At 37.6% G+C, this 16,170-nt stretch overlaps 1 long non-coding RNA gene across 1 annotated transcript in view; it reads left to right on the top strand.

The window, feature by feature from the left end:
- LOC135967561 (uncharacterized) overlaps positions 1 to 15,443 on the top strand; it is a 37,364-nt gene extending 21,921 nt beyond the window's left edge. The window contains exons 4-6 of the long non-coding RNA XR_010581734.1: positions 1,648 to 1,819; positions 2,360 to 2,561; positions 15,101 to 15,443. This is a non-coding gene — a long non-coding RNA (uncharacterized lncRNA). The remainder of the gene's footprint in view (positions 1 to 1,647; positions 1,820 to 2,359; positions 2,562 to 15,100) is intronic.
- The last annotated feature ends 727 nt before the right edge of the window (positions 15,444 to 16,170 follow it).

Genomic DNA, 16,170 nt, shown 5'->3' with positions numbered 1-16,170 from the left:
ATTTTATCTCTTCCAGAAAACCTTTCTTCACTCCTCAATTTAATCTACCTCCACCAAAGTGGAAACAATATTCTCCCACTCTGAACTATGAAACAGTAACTTGTGATTTCCTAACAACTTATGAATGCTGCTGAATATTATAGGTTTCTAAGTACAAGTCTTTCCTACTGTACTATATTTTGGATACTGTCTGTGCTTTTATGAATTTTGTTGCAGTGTAAAACACACAGAGGTAATGTAATATATGTATTGTAATATATATACAGAAACTATAAAAATCACAAATATAGAATTTGATGGATATTTAGGCACAGGAACACTGTTATATAACTCCCACTTAAATGAAGATATAGAACAAAACCAGTATATCCAGAATCCTTTCTAATGTTTCTTCCCAGTGACCATCCCCTGTGAAAGGTAACCACTCCTTTGATTTCCATCATCATATATTAGTATTATCTGTTCTTGAACTGTATGTGTTATCATTTGTTATGAATTCTTTTGTGTTTGGCTTCTTGTGTTTATGAGCTATATTCATGTTGTTCATATGCATTGAGTTTGTTCCCTTTCATGAATATAGTATTTTGTGTGAATGTACCATAATTTTTATCCATACATTTATTTTATGCAAACATAACTTTTATGTTTATTGATAAACATTTGGTATGCTTCCAGTTTTTCACTATTATGAATAATGTTGCTATAATCATTCTTATGCAAGTGTTTTCGGAGCACATTAGATACATTTCCAATGAGTATATATCTGAGTGTAGAATTTGTGGTAATAGTGTGCATGTAAGTCCAGATACTCTGCTTTGCAAAGTAAAAAGAAAAAAATTCTCCACTTGCATCACAGATGACTGTATATATGTGGATCTATTTTGGAACTCTCCATTATGTTTAATTATTTTCTTTGCCTGTTTTTATGCCAAACATCACACTGTTTCAGTAACTATAGCTTTATAATAAATCTGAATGTCTGATAGGATAAATCTTCCATTTTTTATCTCTTAATTTTCTCTACCATTCTTGTCAATACATTGAAAAGAATATAATTGTTATAAGTACATGGAACTATTTATTACAGATTAACTTAGCAACATTTGGCATTGTTAAAATTCTGAGTTTTCTAATTTATGGAAATAGTATATCCCTTCATTTATTTAGGTCTTCTTACATTTTTGTCATAATTATCTTGTAGTTTTCCATGTTGATGTTTTGCACCTCTTTCCTTAGAATTGTTTTCATTTTGTTTATTTTACTTGCCTTATTGAACTTGCAAAAAACTCCAAATGATAATAAATTGAAGCAATTATAGCTGGAATCCTTGTCCTGCTCTCTTTCTCAATCTCTGTCATTCATTATTTTATTGCTAATGTGACTTTTGCTGGAGAATTTTTGCAGATATGCTTTATCAGATTTTTTTAGACTATGATTTCTGGTTTAATAACAGTTTTTAACATGAATAGGAAGGATTAACCTTCTATTCCTAAGTATCTGATACAGAAGTTGTACATCCACAGTAAACAAATTAAAAGCTGGTCAAAATATATGAAACGACTGTTTTTAGCTATTGAGACAAGTAGTGTTGGGCTGTGATTCCTCATAAAAGGGAAACAAATTAGATTGTCCCTATTGAATTTCCAGCTTTCTTCATGGTGGCAATTTCTAGACTCCAGTGCAAGGAGGGGAACTGAAGGAGAATAAGGTGGTTACATTCAGTGAGAGCCTGATAGCAGAGTTTGGTTAGACTAAAGCAGCTGAAAATTGTGGAATGTAAGATCAGAGAGGAGACTGCCACACAAAGAACTCCAAAAATGTGAGCAATGATCTCCTGTACTCTGCTGTCAAATACTAAGCTGTGCATTAACAATGTTGCTGCATTATATGTAGATGTGGCCAACACCCCAAAATATGGTGCTTCTGTCTCTCCCAAAGCATAGAATGAAGTTGTTCTCTGAAGTCTCCTTATCTACCTAAAGTCTGGACCTGTCAAAAGAAAATAATGACCTCTGGTCACTTCCCTAAATTTTCATTAACTGAACTCTTACCACAGGACGAAAGACTGAAGTCTGGCAACATACCTGGGCGCACTTTTGTCACTAACCACTGTCTCTTCTGTGAGCCCAAAAGACTTCATTCCGGGCCATTGTATGTTCTTTAAGCTCACTGAATTACCCTAACAATCATTTACTACCCCCCTAAAATTATCCACACTTCTCCATTTCACTTTTCCCTACGAAGGAGAACATGTAACCATTTGTATCCCATTGCATGGTAATCACTCTGTGTTTCTCCCCCAGGTACATTAATAACTTTGTATGTCTTTTCTCCTATCAATCTTCCTTTTTTTTTTCAGTTTGATTTTCAGCAAACCTTCAGAAGGCAAAAGGGAAAGTTTTCCCATGGGCCAACATGGATTGTTTCTGTAATAGTCTGTTCAGGCTTCTACAACAAGATGTCACAGGCTGGGTGACCTAAACCATGAGTCCTCAAATTCCGGCCATGGATCGGTATGGGTCAGTGGCCTGTTAGGAATCAGGCAGGCCACGCAGCAGGAGGTGAATGGTGGGCAAGTGAGCATTACAGCCTGAGCTACGCCTCCTGTCAGATCAGCAGTGGCATTAGATTCTCACAGGAGCACAAACCCTATTGCTAACTGTACTTGCAAGGGATCTAGGCTGCATTTTCCTTATGAGAATCTAATGCCTGATGATCTGAGGTGGAACAGTTTCATCCCAAAACCATCCTCCACAGTCCCCTTCATGAAAAAAATTGTCTTCCACAAAACTGGTCCCTGGTGCCAAAAAAGTTGGGGACTGTTGGCTTAAACAACAGAAATTGGTTACTCACAGATTTGGAAACTGGGAAGTCCAAGATCAAGGTACCCACTGATTTGGTTCCTGGTAAGGGCTCTCTTCCTGGTTTGTAGATGGCCATATTTTTACCGTATACTCATATGACCTCAACTTTGTGTGCGAGTGGGGGAGAAAGAAAAAAGTTCTCTGATGTCTCTTCTTATAAGGGCACTTAATCTAATAGGATCAAGACTTCACCTTTATGACTTACAGGCCCTGTCTCCAAAAAGTAGTCATATTAGGGGTTAGACTGTCAACATATAAATCCGGGGAGGGGGATTGGCAGGAGGTCCCAATTTTGTCCACAGGAGTTTCTGTTGTCTGTTTCCCTCCCCTTTTATGTATCTTACTGTACCCGGTAAATTTTGCCTGAATGTCAGAAATTATACATATATAATTGTTATCTCAGGGCCATATTCTCTTCTACCACCAATGATTCATCTTCCTGTAGGAGGCAGCTGGAGTATGAAACAGATTACCTTAATGCAATCAAGACCAATCAGATTTACGGTTGGTTTTTTGTGGTCATAAGGCTCAGATGCTCTTTAATTTACCTCCACTCCTAAGACATAGCTCTGCAGAGTCTCTAGCTGGAGACCTAACTCCAGTTATTGTTTGATCAGATACTTGTGTATGCTGAAAACTCTTCTCTCCCTGGCAGCAGCTTTCTGTTTTGCTTCTTAGCCTCTTTCCATGTTCACCTTAAGGAATTAGGATATTTCTCAAAAGAAAATATCCAAAGTGTTCCCTTCTCCCCATCTCTGAAAACTCTGAGACCATTGTCCCCAAGTCTTACTTGTTGTGTCCTAAACAAAAATTATTCGCCAGCCCCATTCAATTACCAAAACCTGCTCAGCTTATCTGTTTTGGTTATGGTCCTTTGTCCTGTTTTTCAGATTACACTTTCCCAAGACCATAACCTGGCAGATTACCTGAGGGGAAAATGTCATCTTATCCTTTGTTTTTGATTTTCTGCTTCCTCATTTGCCTTAGCAGCAATATGGTCTTTTCAATTTGATTTTTAAGCATTTTATCCAGCTTTTCTAAATGTATTGACTGAAGTATTGGTCTGCCACGAGCTGCTGCATCAGAGCCAGAAGTGAAAATATGACTCTTTGACATGTCACTTAGTACCTAATATATAATAAATGTTAGCTAAATCTAAATACTTAGTGACTGAAAACAAGAATAAACAAATTTAAAAATACCTTTTTATTTGGTAAAGAGACCTTGATCAAAGTGCTGAATCTAGTATTAAATTTTCTTGGAAATTATAACAATGTTCAAACTATCCTATCAACGGTTGTATTTTTTTTTTTTGAGGGGGGCATGGGTGTTATGTCACAGAGGTTATAGCAGAAACAAATTCTGGGGACAGAATATGTAAGAATATTTCACATTTTCTTCTTCTACCAATGTGATAATTGAGAACTGGAAATATTAGTTAAATTAATGTAAGAATACGTAGAGAAGCTTAAACTTTTCTGCTAGTTACTACAATTTTACAAAAGGACACGAAGTATATTAGGTTAAAATTTCTTAATGTTGGGTTAATTGTAATAAATAAGATTTCTTTAATTTTAGAGCACCTGATTAGCTTTATTTAACATATGAAATGCTAGTCAATGAAAAATTAAAAAGGGTTAATGTTTTGACATGCATATTTCATTATTTAGCCTGATATTTCTAATATTTTCAATGCATATTAATAAAATGAGTTGAGAACTTGGCATTTCTCCTACAAAGAATAAGAAGATAGACAGTACATGAAGGTTATGCCTCCTATTCTAGTTTTCTTCCAATTTAAATTTGGCAAATCTCACAGTTTAATATTTACAGATAAATGATGGACTACAGGTAACTTCTAGCTACTATGGAGTTAACATGATTTTCAGATGCCTATTTAAGGCATGAGAAATCGATAGCATCTAAACCTTAATTTCTTTCTCTTTTTAAAATTTATTTATTATTTTTATTCTTTTATTTTTGAGATGGGGTCTTGCTCTGTCACCCAGGCCGGATTGTAGTGGCATGATCTCAGCTGACTGCAACCTCCACCTTCCAGGCTCAAGTGATTCTCCCACTTCAGCCTCTCAAGTAGTTGGGACTATAGGCACATGCCACCACAACCAGCTAATTTTTGAACTTTTTATAGAGACAGGGTCTTGCTATGTTGCCCAGGCTGGCCTCAAACTCTTGAGCTCACTGATCTGCCTGCCTTTGCCTCCCAAACTGGTGGTATTACAGGTGTAAGCTACTGCCCCCAGCCTAAACCTTAATGTTAAATCTACTCTCTCACTTTAGTTTACAACTGGGCCTAAAGAATCAAGATTAAGTATAGAAAAGTTCTGAGGGTCTTTGGTTTGAAGAGACTATAAGTGTAAAAGAAAAATTGCACTGGATAGAGTTAAACAAGAAGACTTTATTCAAGACAACTGCAGCAGGGAAGAGAGATTGAACTTAATCCCAATGAAACAAAAGGCAGGAGAGTTTTTAAGCACTGGGATGAACTAATGAAAAAGAACCAGAGGACTATAGGCTGATGTGGTCCACTGTGTTTGCTAATTGATGCTTATGGAAGTTAAGTTCCTAGCCTCCCACCTAGACTGGGAGATAGGAGCTCTATCTTCTTTGATGATTACGTTTCAAAGGAATAGTTGCCAGGTCCTTGAAAAAGAAATGCCTGGATTGTAAAACTGGAAAGAGGTTGGCAGAAGATTTAAATCTCAAAAAGTCAGGAACTGATTTACAATAAAAAATTGTCTGAGGTAGGCTGGGTGCAGTGGCTCACTCCTGTAACCCCTGCACTTTGGGAGGCTGTGGCAGGTAGATCACTTGAGGTCAGGAGTTCTAGTCCAGCCTGGCCAACATGATGAAACCTCATTTCTACTAAAAATACAAAACTAGTTGGGCGTGGTGGCAGGAGCCTGTAATCCCAACTACTCTGGAGGTGTAGGTTGCAGTTAGCCAAGACCAAGCCACTGAATTCCAATCTGGGTGACAGAGCAAGACTCCATCTCAAAAATAAATAAATAAATAAATAATTGTCTAAGGTTAATTCTCTGACAAAACGGATGTCAGGGCCCTAATATCAAGAAGAAACCTACTTAATGTTTAGTCAAGCTGAGGGGAACATTAAGGCCTTCTTGGTCACAATGTAGCACAAAACCTGTGGGATCCCATATAGAAATTCTGTCTGTCTTTTTTCCTCAGTCCATATTTGAAATAACAACACTACAACACTCCTTTGGTAGTTATATTTTCTCACCTTCTTTACAGAAGAAGAAATCCTTACTTAGAAAAGGTAAGTAACTTGACCCTAATGACCTAGCTGGAAATGACAGGTCTCTGTGAGATTCAAGAGTCTGTTTTCCTAACCATTGTGTTACACAGATGAAGTAGACCTAATTGTGACATCCTTTTCTTCTTTTATGCCCTTTTTATTTATCCTTATGTTGCCTTTATCCAAATTAATTCACTGGGGCAGTCTAACAAATCTAGTTTACATTTCATTAATTATGTGCATGTTAATAACAACTCTTAACCCCAAACATTACCACGGTTCAATGACAGAGGTTATTAAGAAGGATATAAATCCTCTATGTGTACTGGATGGCTCCCAAGGAAATAAGAGAGAATTGGCACGTTTTACTATCAGTGTTATCAGAGTCATATTGTAGGCAGCTCCCTTCTATCAAGTCAACAAATAAAATAATGGTAACTACCTTTTTTGGTGGATAACATGTTAGCCTCCATGCTAAGAGATTTGCATAACTTTTTTCAATCAGCTGACCTAGGATCTAGAGAGAGAGCAATGTTCTCCATTTTAAAAGTGAGAAACCTGAGTTTTAGAGAAGCTAAGTAACTTGCACAAGGATAAGTCACTTTAGCAATATTCATAGTTATTACAATCTGAATCTGGAATTGAATTTGCATTAGCTCATTCCCGTGGCTGTGCTCAAGGGCTACCCTCTACTGCTCTGGTTCTGGGCAATATGTCAGCTTCGTCCCTCTTTTCTTTCTGAAGGAGACCACAGAATATCACCCCAAAATATGGCACCCTAGCATGCTTAAGTATTTTGAAATGAAGGCCCTTGGAGATCAGCAGGTGCTAGGAGAGGCTTTTCCCCTATCTGCAGAGGGACTGGGCACACCCACAAAGAAAACAATTACCTTCTGTCCCTTCCCTGAGTTTTCATTAGGTAAACCCATATTGTAGGGAGTGGGGAATGCAACTACACATGGACAAGTTTAATTCATCAGGAGCCACTGTCTATTCCCCTAGACCCCTTCAGTTTCCAAACCATTGGTTAGTAGCCAAAGTTACTAACCATTGTCTGAGCATTGGGCCTATTCATTTCCCCTAACATTATTTACTCTACATTTCCTCATCTCCCTTCCCCTGTGCAGAAGGGTTTATAAGCATGTGCACTTCATTTGGTTTTGGATAATCATTCTACTGTGATTTATTTTTTACCCACACATGATAAAATAAATTTGTATGCCTTTTTCTCCTATCAATGTGACTTTTGTCAGTTTATTTTCAGCAAATCTTCAGACTGCAAAGGGGAAGTCTCCCCCCTTCACTCCTTTGTTTCTTTCCTTTCTTCATTTCCTTCCTTTTATTTTCTGCCTTCCAATTTACCTTGACCACCTTTTTTTCAATTATCTCACAATCTTGAATAAATCAACATTTAGTAGTTATTTACTTAAGCACTTTTATACTTGAGCAATGTGAATAATGTAATATGTTTGACTTCTTAAATGTAAGGCCTTCCCTTGGGCTTTTACAGTAATTTTAAAAAGAGAAAAAAAAATTTTATAAATGGAAAAAATTTAAATATTTTCTGCCACAGGTGTAAGTTTATATTAAATTTCAATTAAAATACAATTACTTTCATAGTACATTTCATAAATTTGTGGTAGAGGGCATTGATAATCAAATATATGGGTGTTCAGAAAAGAATACCTCCAAATTTGTCACTTTGGACTCCAAACAGAGCAGCTGAAGAGCAGCAAAGGCAGGGAAAGGGCTTTCTGTGGTCTACCCTTAACTGACTAAGGTATGTTCCTCCAGAAGACATACAATTGTCAATCAGGGAAGATTAAATCAGGAAAAGAGACTACAAGTCTGACACCTCCACTGAAAGACTTTAACCACAGCTACCATCAATTCCTCTGAGGGCTGCTTCTGAGAAACTTCATCTGCATAGTAAGACAGCCTTTGTTCCCAGTGCAGTTTCTCCCCTGACCCTCCTGTGGCTTGTCACCATCTCCCCCAGAAAAGCCCCCAGACCCTATTCTTTCTCTTTGGTATAAAACTTCAGTCATTTGAGGGCATAAAGGTATAAAATCTTCAGTCATTGGGTCTTTGAGTCTCATATTTTATGGGATGCCCATGCATGTTGACATAATGAATTTGTTTGCTTTTTTACCTCTTAATCTGTTATTCCAGAAATCTAACTTTCAGTGGGTTAGAAGAGTATTTTCTTTTACTCTTGCAAGTGTATTCTTTAAATTGTACTTTTACACCTTCAATAAAATGCTTAGGAATTCCTATGTCAGTGCTTTTTAAATCTTGGCTAACATATTGCCTAAGTAGTTAAAAAAAAAAGAAAAATATACTCAAACCCTGCCATGGAGCCACTCTACATTGTCAGGTGTCTGTGATTAAAAACATCCCCATTGCTGATTCTGATATATAGCCTGGGATTGAGAATCTCTACCCAATTTGTTTTTATTAACATTTTAACACATTGATCAGTTTAGCTTAAAAATGATTTAAGAAGTATTTATTTTGCTTCTGTGCTACATAAATAGCCATGCTAATGTTTCTGGATGTTCACCAAATATTTTCAGTTCTGTTTTCTGGGTATCTGATTGGATTGTACTTCCCAGCTGTCTTGTTGTTGGGAGGAGCAGTGTGTCTGATGAAATTGTACTTCTGGGGCAGAACACTTAATTGCTAGTTTAGTTAGGCCTGCGCTACTGAAAATACACTAGGCAGTGTAGCAGCAGCACCATCACTTGAACTCTTCTTAGAAATGTAGATTTTTCAGGGTCTGCCCAGATGTACTGACTCAGAATCAACATTTTCATAAGATCCCCAGGTGAACTCATGCAAGTTAAAATGTGAGAAGCCTTTCCCTAGAGTTCTAGCTTTCCCTTGTAGTATGGCCAGCAATATTTGAGGTGGTAGCTGATTTCTTGGCCTGGAACTCTGAGTGACTTTTGTAGGCAGGACTCCCTGCCAACCAGCAATGGGCATGTAGCATGAGCTAAACCTTATGTTTTTAGATGTCTGTGTGGCTTGCCTTTGTAGTATAACATATCCCATACTGACTAGATACCTTGGATGTACAGGATTTCCTTGCCTTTCTCTTCAAACTCATTTATAAAATACACAGCATCAAATCTAAACCAAAAATCTGTAACAATGTTCAATTTAAACACAGATTTTTATCACAAAAGGCAGAGATTTAGATTGATAGGAAAATAAATTCCAGACCAGGAAGAGAGAGGACAGGACAGGAAAGGTTCCTTCAGCTTGTTGAAGAAATAGCTGAGTTGAGCCTATAATAAGCCAAGAAGAATGGCTGCCTATGTTTTGGTATGTTAAACTCTTTGGTATTAAAACCAAGGCCAAATGTGTGACTGAGGGGTTGAGGGGATATTTTCACAATTTGTCAGATGGGCAACTCTGTTTACCAAGCAAAGGAAAAAGCAGGTGGATTAAAAAAAAGAGAGAGCAGGAAATAGAAGAGAGGAATACAAATAGTAACAAAGGTTTCAAGCTTACCACAGCTTGCTCTTTTATTTCAAACCCAGAAAATAGCTCTGGGCACGTTTGCCTTGATGAACTGGAAAAGTTCCACACATTAAGGCCAGCAACCCTGACATAAGGCCATATCGAGAATGAATACATCTTTTCAATGAAGGGCTAATCTTGTACAAACACATTGCAGGGTGTTTTCAGGTCCTCTAATGACCCCTAGACTCTCTCTTGCACCATATTGTTAATGGAGAAGATATTTGTGTTAAACATTGTGCAGATTAAACTGGTGGATTATTTTCCCCGTATTTAAAAATATCATTGTACCCTGTGGCCAGACCATTCCTAACTGAGAAATACAAAATGCAACTGAATTTTTCTTTGCTTCATTAAAGGAAGCTTGAGAAAATTTAAAGGGACTGTTCAAATTTCTTCCTTAAAATATGCCTATTTCTAGGACACCCTATGATACCAGCGGCTTTAGAATAGGAAGGAGATTATTATAAACTAGAAGACAAATTTATTTAATCATTGTGATATCCATTTATTAAAAAACTGCGTGTATGCTCTCTTTGTACCAGACACTGTATTAGGAGCTGGTGACATAGTGGGATACAAGGACAAAGCCATGCTCTTATGAAGCTTACATTATAGGATAATTCTCTGCCATAAACATAAACCAAACACTTCCACTAGAAATGCTGACCAATGCCTGGATTCTCTGGTAAGATTCATGAGCTCATCCTGCTTGGTAGCATGACATCATTTTATGATATACTAATTTCTACCTTGCTTGACATATCAATGTGTCTACATTTTTTTAATTACTCAATCTTTTAACAGACCATTTATTTAGCACTTTCTGTCATAAAATTTAATCTTCTGACAGTGCTGCCATCCCAATGCATCTTTATCAATGCTGTTTCCAAAGAAATGGGTAAAACAACACAGGGACAAAAGAAATTTGCATATCAGTTCTTGGCTTACACTAAAAATCTATGAAGGATGCCAACTATTGACAATACCCAGGAGGCAGTCCTGGGACCAAACCAAATGGGCCCATTACCAAGAGTGCTGTTAAAATCAAGCTCCAGGCTAGTAGGAAGGAATAATGTATCGATGGAGAAATTAAGCAAGTGGGTCATGTATGGATGATTTGTGGATGGGAGGAAGATAAAGAAAATAGAGATTGGGGTGGAGTGAGCTGAGACAATAAATACATGTGAGTTGGCCAACTGTCCATTTGAAATTAATGTTGCAAAGACTGAGTGTTCATGCATCAAACAAGTTTTGTACACAGTTTTATTAATTCCCCTGGGCCTGGATGTGTCCTTAATGCCATGAAACTAGATTATACAAATTAGTTAGTGCAAGAGATGGGTAGGATTGCATTGCTAAATAATTTGCCAGCATATCCGCAACAACTGTTGCTTCTCTTATAATGTTGTTGAAAGAATCAAAGGAGAAGATATCTATGAAAGTGTTTTACAAATCAGAAAGCACTTTACTTATGAGAAGTGGTGCTATTGTTATTATTACTGTGCTTGTTTTAATGCAACCTAGACATTGAGGTAGCATAGTTTTTATGTCACAAGGTCACTGTTTCCTGGAGAAGCTCATTCTGATTTTGTTGATGCTATCATTCAGATATATTTGTGATAGGTAACTCTGACCTTTCATTGTTCTTAATGCTCTTGCCCTGCTGAGCTAAAATAGGGCAGTGCGCCTTCTGCCCTGCTTCTCAATGAAACTGCACATGTGGGTTATAAAGTGAGACCTATTTATGATGAAGAAAACAGGAGGATGAAAATAGAGTGCTTATCAACCTGTCACAATAGGAGGAGGCTGGAAAGTAAAATGTCATTCTCATGCTATCCTCAGAGGAAGAAAACTGATTTTCCTTTCAACAAATGTCAAAAGGAAAACTTTTAGGCTGTCACATATGGCCCATATTTCTAGAACCTGGCCCAACTTGGCTACTGTAAGACTTTGTGAACACAGCCATCCAGAGGATGCTGTTTAGAGGGAAGGAGGTAAGATATTACCAGGATAGAATGGTGATACACAAATGCAGGACCAGAGGACAAGAAAGCAGATATACAAGAAAAACAATTATGGTTGTCAAATCACTATGTCAAGTTAACCCATGAATACTTATGCTAACTGGAAATACATAAGGCTACTTCTCTGTCTTTGTGCATCCACACTCCTGCTTACAGACACATGCACTCATACATTCTGTCCTAAATTAGATTTCTCTAGAAGGAGGCCCTGTAAGTAGGATCATGTAAAAGAAGTTTGTCTGGAAAGTCATCCTAGAAATTACCAATAGTGGAGTAGGAAGAAAAGAAAATCTAATCAAGATATGTTTGTCAGCTGGTCACTGCTGCAGGCAACTGGGACTCTGTATTTTGGCAGCGACTCCATATCTTGCACACTTCTGGACAAAAGTGCAAAACATATATATAATCGCACATGAGGGGCAATTTCTGTTCATCTTTGGTTAAAGGCTATTCTTTTTTTCTTTTTCATGTTTATTATACTTTAAGTTCTGGGATACATGTGCAGAACATGAAGATTTGTTACATAGGGATACATGTGCCATGGTGGTTTGCTACACACATCAACTCATCATCTACATTAGGTATTTCTCCTAATGCTATCCCTCCCCTTGCCCCCCAACCCCCAAGCAAGCCCTGGTGTGTGATGTTCCCCTCCCTGTGTCCATATGTTCTCATTGTTCAATTCCCACTTATGAGAGAGAATATGCAGTGTTTGGTTTTCTGTTCCTGTGTTAGTTTGCTGAGAATGATGGTTTCCAGCTTCATCCATGTCCCTGCAAAGACATGATGTCATTCATTTTTATGGCTGCATAATATTCCATGGTGTATATTTGCCACATTTTCTTTATCCAGTCTAACATTGATGGGCATTTGGCTTGGTTCCAAGTCTTTGCTATTGTGAATAGTGCTGCAATAAACATACGTGTGCATGGGTCTTTATAACAGAATGACTTATAATCCTTTGGGTATATATCAAGTAATGGGATTGCTGGGTCAAATGGTATTTCTAGTTCTAGATCCTTGAGGAATCACCACACTGTCTTCCACAATGGTTGAACTAATTTACACTCCCATCAACAGTGTAAAACCGTTCCTATTTCTCCACATCCTCTCTAGCATGTTGTTTACTGACTTTTTAATAATCACCATTCTAACTGGGGTGAGATGATATCTCATTGTGGTTTAGATTTGCATTTCTCTAATGACCAGTGATGATGAGCTTTTGTTCATATGTTTGTTGGCCACATAAATGTCTTTCTCTTGAAAAGTGTCAGTTCATATCCTTCTCCCACTTTTTAATGGGGTTGTTTTTTTCTTTTAAATCTTTTTAAGTTCCTTACAGATTCTGGATATTAGCTGTTTTTCAGATGGTTAGATTGCAAAAATTTTCTCCCATTCTGTAGGCTGCTTGTTCACTCTAGTGATAGTTTCTTTTGCTGTGCAGAAGCTCTTTAGTTTAATTAGATCCCATTTGTCAATTTTGGCTTTTGTTGAAATTGCTTTTGGTGTTTTAGTAATGAAGTCTTTGCCCATGCCTATGTCCTGAATGGTATTGCCTAGGTTTTCTTCTAGGATTTTTATGGTTTTAGGTTTATATTTAAATCTGTAAATCATCTTGAGTTGATTTTTTTTTTTTTAGATGGAGTCTCGCTCTGTCACCCAGGCTTGATGCATATCTCCGCTCACTGCAAGCTCCCCATCCCGGGTTCACGCCATTCTCCTGCCTCAGCCTCCCAAGTAGCTGGGACTACAGGCACCCACCACCAGGCCCAACTAATTTTTTGTATTTTTAGTACAGACAGGGTTTCACCGTGTTAGCCAGGATGGTCTTGATCTCCTGACCTTGTGATCTGCCTGCCTCGGCCTCCCAAAGTGCTGGGATTACAGGCATGAGCCACTGCACCTGATCCTTGAGTTGACTTTTGTATAAGGTGTAAGGAAGAGTCCCAGTTTCAGTTTTCTGCGTATGGCTAGCCAGCTTTCCCAATACCATTTATTAAATAGGGTATCCTTTCCCCATTGCTTGTTTTTGTCAAGTTTGTCAAAGATCAGATGGTTGTAGATGTGTGGTGCTATTTCTGAGGCCTCTGCTCTGTTTCGCTGGTCTATATATCTGTTTGGTACCAGTACCATGCTGTTTTGGCTACTGTAGCCTTGTAGTTCAGTTTGAAGTCAGGTAGTGTGATGCCTCCAGCTTTGTTCTTTGTTTCTTAAGATTGTCTTGGCTATATGGGCTCTTTTTTGGTTCCATATGAAATTTAAAGTAGTTTTTTCTAATTCTGTGAAGAAAGTCAATGGCAGCTTGATGGGACTAACATTGAACCTATAAATTACTTTGGGCTGTATGGCCATTTTCATGATATTGATTTTTCCTACCCGTGAGCACAAAATGTTTTTCCATTTGTTTGTGTCCTCTCTTGTTTCAGTTAAAGGCTATTCTTTGGGATGATAATATCCAGGTCCCTTATCCTCTGTCCTCCTGGGTTGGAGATACTCTTGCTATTAGAACAATCTAATTGTGAAGGGCCCTTCATGCTCCTGTATTGGATAGGGAGGATTTCCCTCTATATTGCTACCTTCCATCCAAGATACATTGTCCAATAGAAATGTAAGCCACAATGCAAGTTATTTAAGTAATTTTTTTCCAATAGATTTTTTTTTAAAAAAAATAAATACAAAACAGCTAACATTAAACTAACTTAATACTGCATTTTATTTCAGCCAACATAACTAAAACACTGTTTCAGTATGTAATCAATACAGATATTTTACTTTGTGTTCTGTCAAAGCCTTTAAAATAGATGTGTATTACACAGCGCATGTCAATTCTGACCACTGCATTTCCAGTACTCAATAGCCATGTAAGGCTAGTAGCTATCATACTGGACAGTGAAGACCTGGATCCATCCCACTCTCCATTTGGAATATAGGGAGCTTATGAGTATTCTAATACTTTGGGGGAATGAAAGATGGCATTCCTGCTGAACATTAAGTGAGAGATGTACTAACAATGTCCATGATAACTTATCATCAGTTTTCAAGTTGGCTATATAATAATGCCAAAAATCAGATATACCTGCCCTTTTAAACATCCTCTCTCTTCCAAAACAAAACAAGAAAACAAAAACCAAACCTAGACTTGGTACTACATAAGGATTCACACACAGCTCCAGGAATAAGTGTTGAGGAAAACCTTACATTCATTGTAATTATGTTTCCACACTTTGGCAAACTGAGAAGGGAAAATATATGTGTCCTCTCCATGACCTATCTTTCGTATTTACACTCCTATGTAGTCCCCTCTCACATTGTATCAGGATTGGTCTGTGTGAACAGAAGAAAGCATAAGTAATAGTCATTTCTAAGGTCAGATTATAAAAGAAAGCTTCTTGCTGTCTCTCCCACAGCTCATTCTAGGGGAAGCCAGCTGCCATATTGAGAAAACAGTCCTATGGAAAGGGCCATGGAACAAAGAACTGACTTCTGCCAACAACCTCATGAGTGAAACTAGAAGTGGTTCTTCTAGTCCTGGTCAAGTCTTATAGCCTGTGGCTCCAACTGATAGTGACTGCAACTTCATAAGAGACACTGAACCAGACCACCCAATAAGACACTCCAGATTCCAGACTCTCAGAAGTTGTGTGAAATAATCACCCCCAGTTGTTTTAAGCTGCTAAGTTTTGGGATAGTGTGTTAGATAGCAATAAATTGCCAATACAACATCCAAGAAATAAATTACTGTGATAAATAAACATGGAGAGTAGATCTCTGTTTATAGACTGAGGTTTGTTAGAGTCCGATCGAAAGGAATGAAGGTGAACCTGAGGTTGGAGGATGAGGCCAGACTGTGACAGGAACAGAGAATAACGTGAAAAACATTCTAGAAAGAAAAATTATATTCCAGAATTTCTTTAAGCAGAACAAAAATACCAAAAACAAACAAACAAATACTTGTTTTCATTGTTTCCTAGCCTTTGTAAAAATATACGGTCAGGATTGATTTATTTAAAGGAAGTTTTAGGTCTAGAAATCATCCCAGTGTTATCCAGATCATCAACAATTAAGAGAATAAAAGGAAAATGGAGGAAAAAGTTCTTCCTCATAAGGCTCAGGACATATTCTGAGACTATATAGCAGAGTCAACTGAAAGTGGCATTGTAACCCCTGCCTAGAGCTTCACCTCGTATTAAAGGAGGCTCTGGTTCTCCCTGAGGCCTACATTCCAGAAATGTTAACTGCATTTCTAAAGAATGTTAACTACGTTTCTTAGGAAGCCATGCCATTGGACTTAGTGTACAGAATGCTTTATGTGAGCTTCATTAATCTTATTAAATAACATGTTTTTGCCATTCATTGATTAGACATACAAATCATTCATCCCCAGAAGGAACTGCAAAGGAATCTAAAGTCACTCAAAACCCAGGCTTGTGCTGTCTGTGGTTGTCAAGGTAACAAATGTCTGACAATTCCAAGCTAC

This window comes from Macaca fascicularis, chromosome 15 (assembly GCF_037993035.2).
Source record: "Macaca fascicularis isolate 582-1 chromosome 15, T2T-MFA8v1.1".
Lineage (NCBI taxonomy): Eukaryota > Metazoa > Chordata > Mammalia > Primates > Cercopithecidae > Macaca > Macaca fascicularis.
Note: the sequence above shows the minus strand (reverse complement) of the source record. Positions and strands in the feature narration are given on the sequence as shown.